Source organism: Carex rostrata, chromosome 12 (assembly GCF_964058835.1).
Source record: "Carex rostrata chromosome 12, lpCarRost1.2, whole genome shotgun sequence".
Taxonomy (NCBI): Eukaryota; Viridiplantae; Streptophyta; class Magnoliopsida; order Poales; family Cyperaceae; genus Carex; species Carex rostrata.
Window position 1 is genome coordinate 8,625,574 of NC_135929.1, and position 20,370 is coordinate 8,645,943.

General features: G+C 35.7%; 2 pseudogenes; both read right to left on the reverse strand.

Annotated features, from left to right (window-relative positions):
- Nucleotides 1-5,254: 5,254 nt before the first annotated feature.
- On the reverse strand, nucleotides 5,255-6,663 carry LOC144563703 (UDP-glycosyltransferase 90A1 pseudogene; annotated as a pseudogene).
- A 12,024-nt stretch (nucleotides 6,664-18,687) lies between these two features.
- LOC144563593 (UDP-glycosyltransferase 90A1 pseudogene) lies at nucleotides 18,688-20,137 on the reverse strand (annotated as a pseudogene).
- Between the last annotated feature and the right edge of the window lie 233 nt (nucleotides 20,138-20,370).

Sequence of the window (20,370 nt, forward strand, 5' to 3'; positions counted from 1 at the left end):
ATCACATTGTTGATTTTTTTAACGAATTATATATTTTGTAATCCAATCCATATTCTTATCCGTCTAATATCTAATCCGTATCCGCATCTAAAAAAAAATATAAAATAGATATGGATACAATTTTACCACTATCCGATATGGAATTCACATCCTCTCCAATACCTGATAAGGGAATCTTTTACAATTACTAGATCTAAACCGTTCTTTTTAACTTGGCACGAATCTCAAAGCTCAAAAATACTGCCTCCTATTGCAGCCCGAATATCAAACCAGTTGAAATTTAATCTCAAACCGTAAAGCGAGGGTGATCCTTTGCAATACCGGAGAGGATACGGATTCTCCGATATGACTACACGATCTGTTTTCACCCCTAAAAAGAGGTTATTGCCTTATTGGCATAAATTGACCTTCAGGTCTAACTTTTAAGCCACACTTAAATTGTCAGTGTTTTGTTCAACCTCATTTGTGAAGGTGCACAAGTCAGATCTGTATTTTAACTCTGCCTCATAAATGCAGTGCGGTCTTCCTTTTTGGTTTAAAATAAGGGCATTTTAGTCTCGCTTTTAAAGGGAAGTAGAGGTCATGTATAATACATTGAAGGGTTAATTTCTGATCAAAAGTCTAATAGAGTTCAAAATCTCTACTATTTATAACAAAAGGAAATCATAATAGCACAGTGAAAGAGAGTCCTCTGTGTTAGCCAATTCCACTAAGACTTGCTCTGGCACCAGCTCCTGCAAAGGGAATTGCGATATGTCACCCGGCATACATTCTGCAACAGCAACTCTTGCTCCTCAGCATGACCTGACCATAACTGTCACAGATTATCATGGCCGACACAGTCCAGCGTCGGAAAATCTGCAAGGCTCAATCCCGGTTTACCGGGTCTACTGGCACGGGGATGATTCAAGGTCCCTCGCCACAGTCACCACCACTCCTAGCCCGTCGAATATCTCCGAGGCTCACTCAGACTGTTCCGGTTGTGACTAAATCAACTAATCAGGTTGGCAACCCAAGGTTCGGTCGAAACCCCCGCTGCCGCAGAAAAAGGCAATTGCGGATGGTCTGGGTTCGGTGACCCAAGCAGGGACGGTTGCCCCGCTGCCGCTGCCTGGTTGTTGTTTGCTGTTACTGGTACATAGTACAAATGCTTCAATACTGTGCATTTTGTTATTGTGTTCTATTATGACTTAGTTAGTGGCGCACAGTACAGATGCTTCAGTACTATGCATTTTGTTCCTGTGTTCTATTAAAACCACTTCTTTTGGTACTTACAACTTGGCATGATCCCTCTAGGTAATGTGTAGTACAATCTTGTGAATTTGAAAAAACATAATGTGTGGAGAAATAGTGCAAACAACCAATGAAAGGAAAGACACAGTGGCTGTTCTGTGCTACAGTTTCTAAGTCTGAAGTATGATTTGTCTTTTTATTTTAATTTATTAACACAATGGGAAAACCAAGTTTACACAGTCCTTTAATGCATGGTCATGTATCTCTAACTTTACACAGTCCTTTATAAATTGTTTCATGAGTTTATATTCAGTTTTTCATCATGGCTTTTATCACTCTTTTATGGTAACCACAATTTAATTGGTGACAACAATTTGCTACCAAGTTTTTTATATTTTTCTTATGGAAATGCACATATTAATTTAACATGATCTAATTGCTCACAAATATTCAATTTTTTCAACATTATCAGCAGCTATCCCTATCTGATGCATGCGCGATTGTGGATGTTACAAGCAATGAATCCACCCCTTCACATGCCACCCTTTTGTTTTTTTCATTCCAGAATCTTCACATGCTAATTAATAGGGTTTTTTTGGTTATTAATATTTCGAAATATAACATTGTATTATGTTGTGGTTGTATTAATATTTCGAATTTATGTGATGGTTGTATTAATATTTCTAGTGTCACAAAAGGAGATATCAAATTTAGGTGTGTCTCTCTGTCTAAGGGTGTCACAAACAATTGCAACGGTGACCCTTGCTAATAATTTCCTTCTTTTACAATAAAATAATATAAATCGAAACTCAGAAAACATTAGCAAGGGTTCCCCTTGCATATAGTTAAGCCCTTCACAATAAACTAATATAATCTGAAACCTAGCTAAAAGCAATTGCAACAGTGGCCCTTGCAAATAATAAGGTCTTTCAGAATATAATAATATAAAAACCAACCCAAAAACATTTTGCAACGGCGATGCTTACAAATAGTTTAGGCCTTCACAATAAAATAATATAAATACAATCCTAAACATTATTTGCAACGGTTGCCCTTGCAACAAATGTGTGGGACCCGTCTACGACTCATTTGCAAGCGCAATAGAACTATTAATTGCAACGGGTTTTAATAAAAAATAATATCTGGCGTGTTTGGGGTGGGTCTTATTATTTGCAAGGGAGAATATGTGACATTAGCAAGGGCCAGTGGGAGACATTAGCAAGCGTGATTATTTGCAAGCGACTCCTATTGCAACAATATTAATTTAATCAGCAAAATTCAAAAGCTCTATTTCTATTGTAAAGGGGCTTCCTACGCTTGCTAATAACACTTAGACCCATTGCTATTACTGGAAATTCTAGTAGTGGGAGCATGATTTGACCTAACGAAACCCAATGAATAACATTCAAAACTGAGTGCTTGATACTATCACAACTCCCTTGGTTAAAAAAAATATTACTTCTTAATAATGAAGTAGTCCATGCAACTGCACTGTACATTATCAGAAAATTGTCCCTGTTAGTTGTATATAAAGTGAAGGCAAAATCAAGAATATCATCAATCGTGTGCCAATATTTCATATAGTTTCAGATAGTTCTGACATTGAATTTTTTTTTAAAACTTTTTATATAATCTACCCGAAATTTTTATAAATATAAAAAAAAAACAAATTATGGGATCTACCCATTTTTTGGTTGGATTTCGATTTATATATGCCCATTCTGCTTACTAAATAACCAGATTTGGAATTACTTTCCGGTGATCCAATACTCAAATTTTCAAAACATTTATGGTTACCCAATAAGCGGAAAGGCACAAAATTTCCGGTTACTCAATAACCGGTTTTGATCCGGTTATTGAGTAACCGAACAATGGTCAAAATAACTTTTCAATTCGCAGATGAATGGTCAAAATTTCATTTTGGAAGCCGTGTCAAGCAAAAAAAAATTACAATTTGGAATTTTCAATAGTTGACCATAAAAATTCCACCTTGAAATTAAGCCGTGTCATGCCCAAAAAAAATTATTGGATCAGTATAATTTTTACTGATTTTTCTATGTATGAAAAAAATCAAAGTATTTTTTTTTCTTATTTTATAATATTTTCAGTGAATAAAAATTCTCCTATTTATTTGTATAATTAATTTAGTTGAAAGGATGTATAATTAGTCGAAAGGATGTATAATTAAAAGGAAAAGATGACCATGTTGACACATAAATATGTAAATTAATTTTAATATCGAAGAATAACTTTGAAAAATGCGATTGAACAAAATAAAATTATGAAAATCTCTGTCATATGACGTGGCATAATTATTCTCAGTTCTAGACCCGGATATACACCTAGGGGTGTTCAAACGGTTCGGTTTAATCGGTTTTGGACCGAACCGAATTAGTTCAGTTTAAACGGTTCGGTTATTTTGGTTTATTTGATTGGTTCGGTTGGATTTTTAAAACCGAATTATAACTTCGGTTCGGTTTGAAAAATTTCAAAACCGAAATAACCGAACCAACTGAACTTTCATATCATATGAATTTGATCCGAACCACCCCGGTTTATTTTTTAATACTCTGGTTTATTTATTCTTAATCAATTGTTTTAAATACTTGGTTTATTTCTAAATATCTTAGTTTATATCTTAATACTCCGGTTTATTTCTTAATATACTTCGGTTTATTATAAATCAATTGTTTTAAATAAAAAATTAATATATCTCGGTTTGAACCGAACAAACCGAGCAAACTGAGCAAACCGAAATAAAACTTCGGTTCGGTTGCAGTGCTAATTCGGTTTGGTTTGGTTTGATTCTATTTTTAAAACCGAATTATAACTTTGGTTTGCCAAGTTCGGTTTGATTTCAACCGAACTGAACCGATGAACATAATACACCATGGTTTTTAATTATAATGACCGGATCCAATTGCCAGAGATTTGATGACCGAGAAAAAAAATATACACCACGGTTTTTAGTTATCCAGGAGAATAATATTTCTTTATTCATATTTGATGAAGGAGAAAAAAATATCATGTAAAAAGAATATTGCTAACTACATGAGTAGCTATATAACTTGAATACTAATTGCTAACTTATTACAATGAAACTTTTATTAAGAATACAAATAAATAGTATAAATTGCTTTCTAAGTGACTTTTTAGCTATGTTATCCTGACACTCTTAGAAAGTCATCGTACTCGTGTCCGACACGTATCCGACACCGACACGCCTCCGACATGCGTACGATACATATCAGACACGCCAGCTGGCGTGTCAGGTGAGCTAACCTGGGAATGGGGTTAAATGCAACAGACTCCGAACCACTGCACCAACTTAATTTTACGTTATAATGCCGCAAGTATTGTATTTAACTAAAAGTTATACGAAATTCTTTATTCAGAATTTTTAATATTTAATTTATATAGTAATTAATAATATAATTAAAATAATAAATATATAATAGCCGTATCGTATCCTCTATTTTTGAGAATTGCCGTGTCTTCGTACCCGTGTCGTATCCGACACGATACCCGTACCTGTATCTACGTAACATAGCTTTTTAGGAACAGTTGTGTCCTGTGTGCACAAATAGTTGTTATAAAAAATAAATAATTAAAAAAGGATAAGATATGGGGGTTGGGGAAGCGCATTAAATGCACTATATCATATCTAAACTGTGAGCACTCAGTTTGGGTAACTTAACTATTCTTAATAAATAATATATGTTAAGTTGTAGGGTAGTGGTTAAAGTTTTATATTATAGTTGAAATAAATAATATATGTTAAGTTGTAGCGTAGAGTTAAAGTTTTATATTATAGTTGAAATAAATAATATATGTTAACTTGTAGCGTAGTGGTTAAAGTTTTATATTATAGTTAAAGAGACTTTGGATTCAAAATTTTCTAGTTCTGTCTGATAGGCATGGAACATATTATTAATTGTGAAACTAAAATTTCGGAGGAAAATATTTTATCATTATACAAAAGTAAGATATTATAATTATTGTTCAGTTAATAATCACCTAGCTAGCTAGCCAGATCCACACAAACATCCCTAATCATCTTCTCCAGTGCTACATACGAAGAACCTCCTTCATCCATTGCCTGTTTTGCGGCCATTGCGAGCTCCTCGGCCTTCTTCTTTGCTGCCTTTCCTTCCTCCCCGACCACCAACTCTCTCGTCAACCTCTCTATTTTCTCAGCCTCCACCAAGCCGTTCTTAGTCCCGTCACTTGCGCGTATCCTCAACCCCATTTTCAACTCCTCCACCACAAACTTTGCATTCACTCTCTGCTCGGCAATCATTGGCCATGCTAACACTGGTACGCCCGCACACATGGTCTCCATGACCGAGTTCCATCCACAGTGAGACATGAACCCGTGCACAGCTTTATGCGCTAGTATCTCTATCTGATCCACCCATTCATTTACTAACCTACACCGAACTCCAACTCTTTCCGCAAAACCGTCATGCCAGTTGGATTTTTCTCCCCGCGTGACCCAGATAAAATCGAGCCCGGACCATTCCAACCCGGTCGCGAGCTCCTTCGTTTGGATTGGCGAGAGCTTTATTTGTGTACCAAAGGCAACGTACAATACTGGACGGTTCATGCTGAGCCTTAAATCCAACCAATCCAGAAGAGGGGACTGTGACTGGTTTTTCTTATCAGTCCCTAGCCGTGCGAGACAAAGTGGCCCGACTTGGTAATTGTTAACACCCATCTTATCCATGTAATCAAAATAAGGCTGTTCAAGCTCGTAAAAGCTGTTCATAACAAACCCACGACTATTCTTGGTAGCCTCACCTGCTTCCACGACGAAGTCCCAGTGCGGTCCTTTTGGGTCAGGGTCGTCAAAAGGCGGCTCAAGGTCTGCTTTTGTGAGCATAAGGTGTGGAAATCCCGGGACAGGAAAGGGTTCATCAGGAGAGGAGACCTCTGCATGTGGTTTGTGTATGCTCACTGACATAAAAACAGACTGAGCAAATCCACCCATGCCATAGAAAAACAAACACGGTATGCTGAGCTCCGTTGCCACATATTGTGTCCAGCCAAGGAATCCATCAGATATGAGGAGAGAAGGACGTGGCGACAAGCAGCTGATTGCCTGAAAGAAGGCAGGCCGTAACTGAGGTACGGTGGTTACGAAAGGAAGAAATAGATCAGATGAGGCGAGTTGATCGGTGGATTCCGTACCGGGGGGTATGTCGGGTGGGAGCTTGTCGGGGAAGGGAAGAGCAACGATGCTTGTGTTTTGAGCAGTAGCTAGAGAGAGAGAGGAACGGATGAATGGTGCATTGAGCAGGGTGGTGAAGAAAGTGATGTGAGAGACAAGGTGACGACGGTGGAGGAGGTGGGCCAGGTGGAGGAGGGGGATGGTGTGGCCCTTTGACATGAAAGGGAAAATTGCTATGTGAGGGGAATCCATTCAATCAAAGGAAGAGAAACTGAGTGCTCGAATTTTGTTTCTGTTTCGAACTTTCGATCATTAAATAGACCAGAATAAATCCATTTAATTAACTTATGTCCCTTTCTTTTGGAACCGAATTGCTCCCAGAATCACTGCAGAGTGGGCCTCCATTTAACTCTAAACCCAAAATCATTTTAACCCTAAACTCTTTAACAGTAACCGGGTCCATCTCGCAGTGACTCTGAAGACAGGAATTTCCTTCACCCCAGGGGGCAGGAAATATGATTCCCTTTCTTTTGAGTAACCATACCCAAGTAGGTAGGGCACGCGTAAAAGAAGGAAGGGCACGCGTAGGTTTTACAGAGTACGGATTCTATAAGCTTTCTCCGTCGAGTAGTTTAGTAGAAATCAGTGTTGTAAAATATATATGTCCGTTTAGAATTTTCAAAAAAAAAAAAAAAGGTCTGTTCAGATTGATCAGTCAATTAGTCGTTAGTGATGATCAAACAGTTACGGATTTTCTCGATTAATCGATTGATTATTCTCGATTATTTCTGATTATTCTCGATTATTTCTGATTAATCACTTGACGGTATTGTTTCCGTCCAACGAGCGTATACCGTTATTTAAAACACTGGCAGAAATAACAAAATGTAAACCCATTAATTAATCATGTTCTTGCTTTATTTAAACTTTTTTTAAAGAAATAAATAGCTGTTATTAATGATTTTATGTTAGAATGTTTATTTTTTTAAAAATAATATGTTATTAGTGAATTTTTGTTTGCTTTAAATAAATATTTTACTTACACATATAAAGTGTGTATGTGTTGTTAAGAAGAAATATATATAAAGTTATGTTATAATAATAGAATTAAGTTTAATTAAGTTTATTTGATAAATTCGATGAGTTAAATTAATTATTTTTAATAAATTATAAATATATACAAATAATTTTAATAAAAACGATTAATTGGCTGCATAATTCTTATCTCATTTATTTTATTTACTTGTTTTCTTGGAGAAATAAACTTCACTATATTCTTAGGTATTTAATTTTACTATCTCTTGGTTAACAAATTTGTTGTGAACCCGAGAAAGTGATTACCAATCTTTTTGAACTAAAAATTAATTAGCTGCGAGGCTTGTTTTACTAGTGAAATTTATCATAAGCTATTATTAAGGTCCCTTTAGATCGCTACAAAGAAATAAGTAAGTAATATCAGAGAAGCACATATCCAGTTAATAATATTTAATTGGAGAAATATGTCAAAGATCAAGTTATATTTGGTAAAATTTCAAGAAAAAAATTAACACTTGAAAAAATGTATGATAATTACACTGATTAACGATCTTTATTGTTTAAGATATTATTCAAAAATAATGTGATAATCAACAAAAATTAATTTAAAGTTCCAAAACCATCAAAAAAATGAACATGATATTAATTAATTATTTGTTGAGCTTTGTTTCTTAATCTATTTCAAAAATCTTAAAATTCTACGAATTAATATGACTCGTGAAAACTTCTGCTCAACCAACCCTGCAACAACTGATCAATCATTCGTTGGTTGTAAAATAAAGTCCCGTGATCTGTACAGAAATTTTATATTAATTTCCATAACGTCTGTTTCATAGGAGCCACCAAATGTGGAAAAATTGCAAAGGCTCCTATAAAATAAAACATTAGATAAGACAATCAAGTCCATGTGTTAATGGGCAATACAATATACAAAGCCACTTGTAATATTCACACGTAATAACAAATAAAAAATTAAACGTCTTTTTTTAAAATAGCAGTAGGGGGTGAATTTACTAGTATTTATGTGTACTAAACAAATAAAGAAACATTTACGTTTCTTTCGAAAATAGTAGTTGGTCGACAACTTAATTTCTAATTTAATATGTAATCAATAAAGACAAATTTAATGACCTTTTGAAGATATAGTAGTAGGTGGAGGCTATATATAGTAAATATAAAAAGTTAATACCTCTTTTAAAAATTATGGTTGGTGTCATGGAGAATTTAGTAATATTATTGACAAATTAATTTTTAAATATAAATTATTGATTGTAATCATTTATTTAAATATAAATTATTGACAAATTATTTTTTTTATCAAATTTTTCTTATTTTTTAGTGTAAAATAAGCTTTTGGCCAAAAAATCCGATTTTCCGATCCGTATCGGCCGATATCGGCCGATACCCTGATTCCGTATCGGTATCGGCCGGAACCGATCCCAATCCCGATACCGATAATTCCTACTATGCTTGTTACCATATAGAGTAATTAATAAATAATAAATTATAAGGACGAGAAGTTCATTTTTTAGCTCAGACAACCATGCTGCTGAGAATCTCGTAATGTCAATTTCAGTTTTTATTACTTACCAACTAATACACCATGATGTGTAGTTACCCCAATTTTACCATGCTGCCACATATATCACATTCTGATACAATGTTGCTGTATGTGGTCGTAAAGTTACTCTAAATTGTTAATTTCTTAAAATTGAACAGAACATTCCTTTTATATTTCACTAACCCATGCTGTTAATTTTGATTTTCAGCACTTAACCAAAATAGTTTTTAATTTGATACAAATAACTGCAAAAGGCTAAATATGCAAAAAATAAACCACTAGTGGAAAATATGGAATCAGGATCGATTATATACGCATATCAGTATCGGAATACAACCGATCCTGATGAAGGCGATACTGATACTATCAGGATCGGTTTTTTATTTTTTAAAGAACCGATCCAAATAGCAACTATTAGGATCGGTTGTTTATTATAACCGATCTTAATAGCAGTTATCTAGATCGGTTTTTCTTAACGAACCGATCCTAATAGTTATATTCTGGATCGGTTCTTTAAAATAACCGATCCAAATTAATACCTATTAGGATCGGTTCCTTAGGTTAACCAATACTATTTTTTTTTACTAACTTTGAAAATAAATAGTATTAGGATCGGTTGTTTATAAAAAACCGATCTTGATACTATTTTTTTTTTTTTGCAGAACCAACTTTGAAAATAAATAGTATTAGGATCGGTTGTTTATAAAAAACCGATCCTAATACTATCAGGATCGGTTTTTTTATAAAAAACCGATTCTGGTACTTTTTTTTTTTTTGGAATGAGGATCTGAAGAAAAAACTTTTAGGATCGGTTATTAAAAAATAACCGATCCTAATAGTAGTAATCTGGATCGGTTGTTTAAAATAACCGATCCTAATAGTTTTATTGAAGCTAAAAAAAACATTTTTATTTATTTGACCAGCTTCCATATATATTTTGCTGGCCAGCATCCTAAATATTTTTTTTTTTGCACAGTAAGAAACAATAATCAAATATCATATACACATCCTAAATTAAATATCATACACATCTTAAATTATTACAAAAAATTCATGTTCATACAAAGTTTTGTGAATCATTACATATTATAACAAGAAATTTAAATCCAAAAAAAATTAATTAACAAACGTACAAGTGACTAATTGAGCTATTTCTTCAATTAACACACATTTATGCAATTAATGTAAAACACAACAATAAAAAAATCAATAATTACCACTTTTGCAATCACATCACTTGAGATTAAAAAAGATCCTAAAAATAAAAACAAAGGTAACAATTAGATGGAAAAACATTTTACAATAAAAAATACAAAAAAAATGTGTTTTTAAAGTATAATAATGAGAAAATTAGATAAAGCTAATACCGTGATAGTTGATCGGCCGGATGATTAAGTAACTTGAGCGAGATGTCCTCAAGACTGTAAAACAATATACAAACACCATTAATTAATTTTTGAAACAATAAAAAAAATTAAAAACTGACACAATTGAGCCGGAGGTGCGAGAGACTCGGCTTTGAGAGGAAGAGACGGAGAGAAAGAGAGAGAGAGAGACACGGAGGAGAAGGAGAGACGGAGACAGAGAGAGAGACACAAAGAGTACTGAGGATTTGAGAGGGAGATACGGAGACACAGAGAGAGAGACGCTAAGTTGAAAATGAGAGGCACGAAATGAAAATAAGAAGAACCCTAAGCAGGTTATATAGGGAGTAAATAGTATTAGGATCGGTTGTTTATAAAAAACCGATCCTACTACTAATTTTTTTTGGCAGAACCAACTTTGAAAAAAATAGTATCAGGATCGATTTTTTATAAAAAACCGATCTTGATACTATTTTTTTTTTTTTGCAGAACCAACTTTGAAAAAAAAATAGTATCAAGATCGGTTTTTTATAAAAAACCGATCCTGATACTATATATAAGAAAGGTCACTGAGGTAAACCCCACTCATATTGATGGTCTATCAACCATCAAACGGCTACCATTTATTTTCTTTTCTGTTTGGTAATGCATGTACACAGATAAATATTAAGAAAAATGTGAAAAATATAAAATTTATTTATTTGTGTTTGTATGGCCAAATCAACTCTACTATGATCAATTTTGTACAATTTTATTATTATTAATGGCATCAAATTGTTAAATGGAATGCAGACCGTTCATTTCTGCATGATCATCCAACGGTGGGTCTGTAATTAAATGACATGTAATAATTTTTAAAATGATCAAGATATAATATGGAACATTAATAATGTAAAAGTGCCGAAGGCCCGACAACTGTAAATTTTGATCCAACGTAAATTATTTACGGCCGTGCGATGTTGCTATATTGTTTTGCTTTGATGAACTAGTACACGAATCCCGAATTGTATCAAATTTTATAATGGTGAAATTAATATGACATTCTTTCATTTTAACGGTTCCGATCGACCAAATGCTAATATTCGTATTCGTTCCTTCACAACCCCATACAACAAGGGTTCAAGTCCTATGTATATTATTATATGGCACAAGTCATTGATGCATCATGCATGATTGTATAAAAAAAATTCAATAGTCAAAATGACTTCAAAATGAAATATCAATGTCAAATAATTAATTATATTATCACATAAATTTTAATAATATAAATTACATTAATTTTCATCAAAAAAAATTTATAATTGAACCATATGCCATATACAACAGCCATATATATATTCTATTAATCACCACACTAATTACATATAACACAAATGCCTAATTACATATACTTCTAAATATTAAAATTACAAACATAAATATTTTAAAATATTGAAAAAAAACTAATTATAAAATGAAATTTGCTATCTCAATTTTGAAGCTGTCACTGTGCCAATTTGCTTTCAATCCGAACAGAGCATTTTAGACTACATACAACGCACCACACAAAGTTGGTTCTGCAAAAAAAAAAAAATAGTATTTGAAATAACTGATTCTAATACTATTTTTTTTCAAAGTTGGTTCTGCCAAAAAAAAAGTATCAGGATCGGTTTTTAGCAATAAAACCGATCGAGAGCTGTCACACCCCGCGGCCACGGGTAGTAACAATCCCCCGCCGTAAGCATACAACGCCGTGTATGCTTACAAGGCTAATCACAATTTAAACCAAACAACACGCAATTCAAAACAAGTTTCTAACATAAAATCAGAGTGCACAGTCTGGTCAGCATATAATACAATAAAAGTATCTCATCCGGATACCAACCACGAGGCCTACCCTAAATCTATACAACAAAAGCTATCTAGGGTCATGTACTGGTCAGCTACTAAGGCCTACTACTCTCGTGCCTCCCCGGAATCCGTCGCACCAATACCTGTAAAATAACGGGGAAGGTGGGGGTGAGAATAAATTCTCAGTGCGAATTTGCCACAGTTTAGACTATTGGACTTGCAATCAAACTCTATATCCAACAATGAAACCCAAACAATAACAATGCAACAGTTAAATAAGAAAACATAACTAACAGAATGCCACTACTCGACAACAGTTAATCAACTTGAAACACAGTTTACGAAATTTTCAATATGGATCTCAAAACACAACATATATTTTGGCTTAACTCGATTCCTAACTCAGTTCAATTGGGCTTGTAGCAATTACAGATGTTCTCTCGAGCTGAACCGTTATCAAACCCACATCTGTAGGGTTACAGACACCTACAGATGGCCAACCAAGCTGGACCCTTTATCAGACACCCATCTGCAATTGCTGTTTGGCTTAACCATTTCCTAAGGTCCGGTTACAAGTCACCAACACAGGTCAACTTGACACAAATGCAACACACGGAATCAAAGTTTACCTATACAGGTCAACTTTGCTAAATCTCAAGCAAATATATATCAAAGCCACACATGCAGGTCAGTCTCGCAAACTCATAACAGGTCAACGCATAAGTCAGCAGCGTCACCTTATCCAGCCACCTAAACAGGTCGGTCTGGCAAATTCTCACAGGTCAACGCATAAGTCAGCAGCGTCACCTTATCCAGCCACCTAAACAGGTCGGTCTGGCAAATTCTCACAGGTCAACGCATAAGTCAGCAGCGTCACCTTATCCAGCCACCTAAACAGGTCGGCCTGGCAAATTCATAAACACAGGTCAACGGATAGGTCACCGTTACCTTATCCAGCCACCTAAACAGGTCGGCCTGGCAGATTCATTCACATCAAGAACAATTCACAGAACTAAACAATTAATAACCGTACCAACATGCAAATCAACCTTAACTAAAACAATTCAATCCTTCTCATTTATGCAAGAATCAATATGCAATATGAATTCCAAAATATGCAACAATTAATCATTCAACATGACAAACGAATAAACAGTTTAATTCCTGAAAATAAAGTATCAGACAAGTCCAAGAATCCCGCACCTTAGTATGCCGAGCGTACCGCTTAATTTTAAGGATCGGACGTCTCGTATTGTCTCGCAAGTTCTTGCTCGACCGAGCCTACACCTATATTATGCGTATACTTGGTTTAACATTGGTTCAGGATCGAGAGGTTTATTCGAGTTACTTCTAGGGCTTATACCTTCTCTAATCAATTCCTATGTTTTTGGTATCAATTCGTTCGGTTCATTATTTCTTACCAAAATCCTCTAAAACCACACAAAATCTCATCTAGGCCCTCTAGCCTTATACTATTTCACTTTGGTAACCATCAATCACCGTTTCACTACTTTGGTTCTCGGATCAATTCGATTCACCGTTTGGTTAACCCTAATTTGGTCAAAATCTCAAATCAGCCGTTAATTGTTCTAAAAATTCACGATCAGGAGGCAACCCTACCGATTACAAGTCTAATTGGTCGGGTTAAGCAAATCAAATCACGATTATGCCAACTTTCAATTTTGGCACGAAACCCTAGAAATCAGATTTCATAAATCGGAAGAAATCGGGAAAAAGAATGACAAACAAACTAGTAAGAAGTGTAGAGGAACTAGTCCTCGAGCAATTCGAGCACAAATCTCGGGTTTAAAACGAGAATCTGAGAAATCGAGAAAATTCGAGGTTTCGAAAGTAAAAAGGAGAGAAAGAAATACCAAATAGAAGGGTTCTGAGAGATCCTCGGCTGCTTTCTCGGTTCCAAACTCGATTTCTTGCAACAATCGGGAGTCTGAACGAAACGGAAACTCACGGGATCTTTTCCTTCTCTCTTGGACGAATTTCACTTAGAAATGGGGAATGGTGGAAGAGAGAGAGAGAGAGAAGTTTTAATTTGGGTTTTAGGGTTAAAATTACCCTGAATGCGGATTAGCCAATCCGCACTGCGGGTTACCTAATCCGCACTCGAGACTTAGTCGGTTGTCAGCCGAATCCAGGAAAAGTCCGAGCCTACTGCGGATGAACCTGATCCGCACTGCGGTTCACCCTCATCCGCACTCACTACTTAGCCGATTTCAGGAAAATTCAGTGCAATACAGAAATTCATGAGTGCGGCTAAACTCATCCGCACTGCGGATCCCTCACCCGCACTCACTACTTAGTCATTTTTTTTGGCAAAATTCAAGAAAAAGCCTGAGCCACTGCGGATGGCTTCCACCCGCACTGCGGTCAACCTAATCCGCACTGGGGCTATAAAATTCCGAAATCTCGAAATTTCGACGCGGTTTCAATTCACAATTAACTTACTTATTTAGGGGAACCTTAATTAAGGTTTAAACTTCCATTTTATTAACATGATTTATCGATTCTTTCTTTTAAATCATTCGAATTTAATTGTAAAAATTTCATAACGTAACATCCAGATACTATCAGGATCGGTTATTATGTACAGAACCGATCCAGATGCTATTTTCTGATATATTTTAATTTGTTAGATGTATTTAAGTTATCTGGATCGGTTATTATGTATAGACCCGATCCAGATGCTATTTTCTGATATATTTCAATTAATAAGATTTATTTGAGATATTTCAATTATCAGGATCGGTTTTTTGTTAGAACCGATCCTGATACTATCAGGATCGGGTTTTATAAACAATCGACCCTGATAGTTGAATTATTAAGATCGGTTATTTAGAATAACTGATCCTGATAGTATCAGGATCAGTTCTAACAAAAAACCGATCCTGATAGTTCATAAATCAGGATCGGTTGACAATAAAACCCGATCTGAATAGTTTTTAAGATCGGTTTTTTTTAAGAAAATCGATTCAAATACCTTTTAGGATCGGTTGGCTCATATAACCGATCCAAATAGGCCGATCCTGATTCCAGTTTTTACACTAGTGAACACTGCACAAATGTTGTTTTCTGAATCAGAGAGTAGTGCAGCTGGAAGCAAGGTAGACAGAGACGAGTGCATGTCGATCCCTCTCTCATTTTTCTCGAGTCTCTAACTCTAGATTGTTGTTTTTCATGTGAGTTGCTTCCACCTATAGGAGAGTTGGAGTCTCTCAAGCGTTTGAAGCTGACTAGATTGGCTGTGAGAGAAATTGGACCTCAGAGCATGAAATTTCCATCTTTGGAAGAGTTGAAGATAAAAAAGATGCCAAATCTCCAAAAATGGGTGTGGACTGACCAACTTCAACAATTTCCCTGCTTTAAAAAACTCAAGAAACTCACAATTTGAGATTGCCCTAAATTAGTGTATCTTCCTCTCTCAGGATATGCTACATCTGAGGTGTTGGAGAGGTTTCCTTCCCTAGAGGCTAGAGAGTCTGAAAATTGAAGATTGTCCACTAATTTTAGAACTACCACCTCTTCCATACAGTTCTCTACTTTCCTTTATAAGAATTAAATGTACTGGATATATTAACTCAATGGCTTATAAGAAGACAAGTCAACCAAGTCTGTCCCTAAGTGTGGGTTTGGCTTTCCTTAAGGTGAGTGAACTATTGGCGTTCCATGAGCTTAGCTCTCTGCATTCTCTAAGGTTATACAACACCCCCAGTTTGAAATCTTTGGACTTGCATTCTTTTGTGGCTTTAACAAATTTAAAGATAATGGGCTGCCAATTACTCACTTCCCTTACTTTTGGGGATCAATTGGTCTGTTTGAGGAACCTCAAAATTATATATTGTAAAAAACTGAGCTCAATAAAAGGTCTGAAGTCCTGGGTCAACCTGAAAAATTTGTATTTTTGTAAATGTCCTGGTTTCATTGCAGCTTGGTGTTGGAAATCATAAAGGTCAAACAATTACGTCTTATCTATAAATCATAGTAATACTAAATTTTCAAGTTTAAATTAGATATTACATTATTAACAAATTGGTAATTATTAATGAGGAGGGTTCAAATGCCTCCATGTTTTTGTGCCTCCATTATGCCTCCATCTCTCTCGATCATTTTCATAGTTCAAACAGTCGATCCGAACCGCTCAACCTAACCTCCATACTAAAATATGTTTGGAGACCAAATTTTATATTTTTAGAAATTTTTTTACTATTTTTTTAGATAGGTACAAAATCAGTAAATCTGAACCATCTAAAAACAGTATTTTTGTATCTATCTAAAAAAATAGTAAAAAAATTCCTAAAAATATAAAATTTGGTCTCCAAACATATTTTAGTATGGAGGTTAGGTTGAGTGGTTCGGATCGACTGTTTGAACTTTGAAAATGATGGAGAGAGATGGAGGCATGATGGAGGCATTTGAACCCTCCTCATTATTAATAGAGTTTAAAATACTAATTGATTGGTATTACTATTTAGGGACTAAATCACGAGTAAAGCTAAGGTGTGATGTGCTCACCAAGAGGGTTTGGTGAGCATAACTCCAAAAGTATATCGGATCGACTTCAAATGTTAAATCCAAACCGTTGAAATTCATATACTTCATGAGTGATGCAAGTACATGCAAAATTTTGAAAGTTTTGAGTTTTTTGCTACAAAGTCAAGTTGTGAAAGAAATGAATTTTTTATAAGTTAATTTATAAGTTGTTTTATATATTCAATTTTTATAATTTTTTTGACCGCTTGACCATGTAGCAAATAAACTCGAAACTTTTAAAATTTTACATATACATGCATCACTCATGAAGTACATGGATTTGAACGGTTTGGATTTAGCATTTGAAGTCGATCCGATATACTTTTGGAGTTGTACTCACCAAACCCTCTTGGTGAGCACATTACATCCTAGCTTTACTCCTAAATCACTAATATATTGGTAATTAATAGTATACATATTAGTCTGTATGTTAATCATGCATTGTATATGTTTTATTTTGAGAGGTATTGGTTTTATGTTCCCTTATTTTGTATGATTTATTGACATATTAATAAGAAAAAAAATGGATATAAAGAATTCAAATTTTTCTCCCGCTCCAGACCCCAAAATCTTCAGAACCGACTCTGACAACCAAAGAGTATTAATTTTGAGGTGGGATTGTCATAAGCTGATTTTTATTAAATAATCAAATTAATTCACGACATGAGTCTTTAAGAAAATTTTAGTTACTTAGATCTAAAAAATAATTGCCAAAAAAAAAATCTCAAAATATAGGCAGAATGTCACTAAAGTTTAAAAAGGCATGGCCCGTTTGTGTGAAACTGTTAATTTTAAATTACAAGTTTCATAATCCAGATCCATATATGTTGTCTGGTATGTTAAACGAAACGTTCTCCTTAATTAATAGCTAACATCAAACATCGAAAGCAAAGCAACTCCTACAATCTTACTAAAAGACTAATAGAGTTCCTAATCTCTACTATTTATAACAAGAGGAGGGTTCAAATGCCTGCATGTTTTTTGTGCCTCTATCATGCCTCCATCTCTCTCTATCATTTTCAAAATTCAAACAGTCGATCCGAACCGCTCAACCTAACCTCCATACTAAAATATGTTTGGAGACCAAATTTTATATTTTTAGGAATTTTTTTACTATTTTTTTAGATAGGTACAAAAATACTGTTTTTAGATGGTTCAGATTTACTTATTTTGTACCTATCTAAAAAAATAGTAAAAAAATTCCTAAAAATATAAAATTTGGTCTCCAAACATATTTTAGTATGGAGATTAGATTGAGCGGTTCGGATCGATTGTTTGAACTTTGAAAATGATGGAGAGAGATAGAGGCATAATGGAGGCACAAAAACATGGAGGCATTTGAACTCTCAAGGAAAGCATAATAGCACAGTGAAAGAGAGTCCTCTGTGTTAGCCAATTCCACTAAGACTTGCTCTGGCACCAGCTCCTGCAAAGAGAATTGCGATATGTCACCCGGCATCCATTCTGCGACAGCTAGCAACCTCTTGCTCCGCAGCATGATCTGACCATTACGAAACCCAATGAATAACATTCAAAACTGAGTGCTTGATACTATCACAACTGCTCCCTTGGTTAAAACAAATATTATTTCTTAATAATCAAGTAATCCATGCAACTGCACTGTACATTACCAGAAAATTGTCCCTGTTAGGTTTAGATAAAGTGAAGGTAAAATCAAGAATATCATCAATTCTGTGCCAATGTTTCATATAGTTTCAGATAGTTCTGACATTGAATTTTTTTAAAAACTTTTTATATAGTATATGTTTAGTTGTAACTTAGTTGTTAAATCTTTATTTTATATTTGAGAGGTCTTGAATTCAAATCTCACTCATTATAATTGTACATTATTAAAATTTTCAAGTTCTGTCCTGATAGACATGGAACATATTATTAATTGTGAAACCAAAATTTCAGAGGAAAATATATTATCATTATACAAAAGTACAGACAAGGATGGAGAGATATTATAATTATTGTTCAGTTAATAATCACCTAGCTAGCTAGCCAGATCCACACAAACATCCCTAATCATCTTCTCCAGTGCTACATACGATGAACCTCCTTCATCCATTGCCTGTTTTGCGGCCATTGCGAGCTCCTCGGCCTTCTTCTTTGCTGCCTTTCCTTCCTCCCCGACCACCAACTCTCTCGTCAACCTCTCTATTTTCTCAGCCTCCACCAAGCCGTTCTTAGTCCCGTCACTTGCGCGTATCCTCAACCCCATTTTCAACTCCTCCACCACAAACTTTGCATTCACTCTCTGCTCGGCAATCATTGGCCATGCTAACACTGGTACGCCCGCACACATGGTCTCCATGACCGAGTTCCATCCACAGTGAGACATGAACCCGTGCACAGCTTTATGCGCTAGTATCTCTATCTGATCCACCCATTCATTTACTAACCTACACCGAACTCCAACTCTTTCCGCAAAACCGTCATGCCAGTTGGATTTTTCTCCCCGCATGACCCAGATAAAATCGATCCCGGACCGTTCCAACCCGGTCGCGAGCTCCTTCGTTTGGATTGGCGAGAGCTTTATTTGTGTACCAAAGGCAACGTACAATACTGGACGGTTCATGCTGAGCCTTGAATCCAACCAATCCAGAAGAGGGGACTGTGACTGGTTTTTCTTATCAGTCCCTAGCCGTGCGAGACAAAGTGGCCCGACTTGGTAATTGTTAACACCCATCTTATCCATGTAATCAAAATAAGGCTGTTCAAGCTCGTAAAAGCTGTTCATAACAAACCCACGACTATTCTTGGTAGCCTCACCTGCTTCCACGACGAAGTCCCAGTGCGGTCCTTTTGGGTCAGGGTCGTCCAAAGGCGGCTCAAGGTCGGCTTTTGTGAGCATAAGGTGTGGAAATCCCGGGACAGGAAAGGGTTCATCAGGAGAGGAGACCTCTGCATGTGGTTTGTGTATGCTCACTGACATAAAAACAGACTGAGCAAATCCACCCATGCCATAGAAAACAAACACGGTATGCTGAGCTCCGTTGCCACGTATTGTGTCCAGCCAAGGAATCCATCAGAGATGAGGAGAGAAGGACGTGGCGACAAGCAGCTGATTGCCTGAAAGAAGGCAGACCGTAACTGAGGTACGGTGGTTACGAAAGGAATAAATAGATCAGATGAGGCGAGTTGATCGGTGGATTCCGTACCGGGAGGTATGTCGGGTGGGAGCTTGTCGGGGAAGGGAAGAGCAACGATGCTTGTGTTTTGAGCAGTAGCTAGAGAGAGAGAGGAACGGATGAATGGTGCATTGAGCGGGGTGGTGAAGAAAGTGATGTGAGAGACAAGGTGACGAAGGTGGAGGAGGTGGGCCAGGTGGAGGAGGGGGATGGTGTGGCCCTTAGACATGAAAGGGAAAATTGCTATGTGAGAGGAATCCATTCAATCAAAGGAAGAGAATCTGAGTGCTCAAATTTTGTTTCTGTTTCGATCATTAAATAGACTAGAATAAATCCATTTAATTAACTTATGTCCCTTTCTTCTGAGTCACTGTACCAAAGAAGGCAGGGCACGTAAAAGAAGGAAGCCACGAGTAGGTAGGAATCAGTGCTGTAAAAATCAGTTGATTAGTACGGATTCTAGAAGCTTTCTCCGTCGAGTAGTTTTGTAGAAAT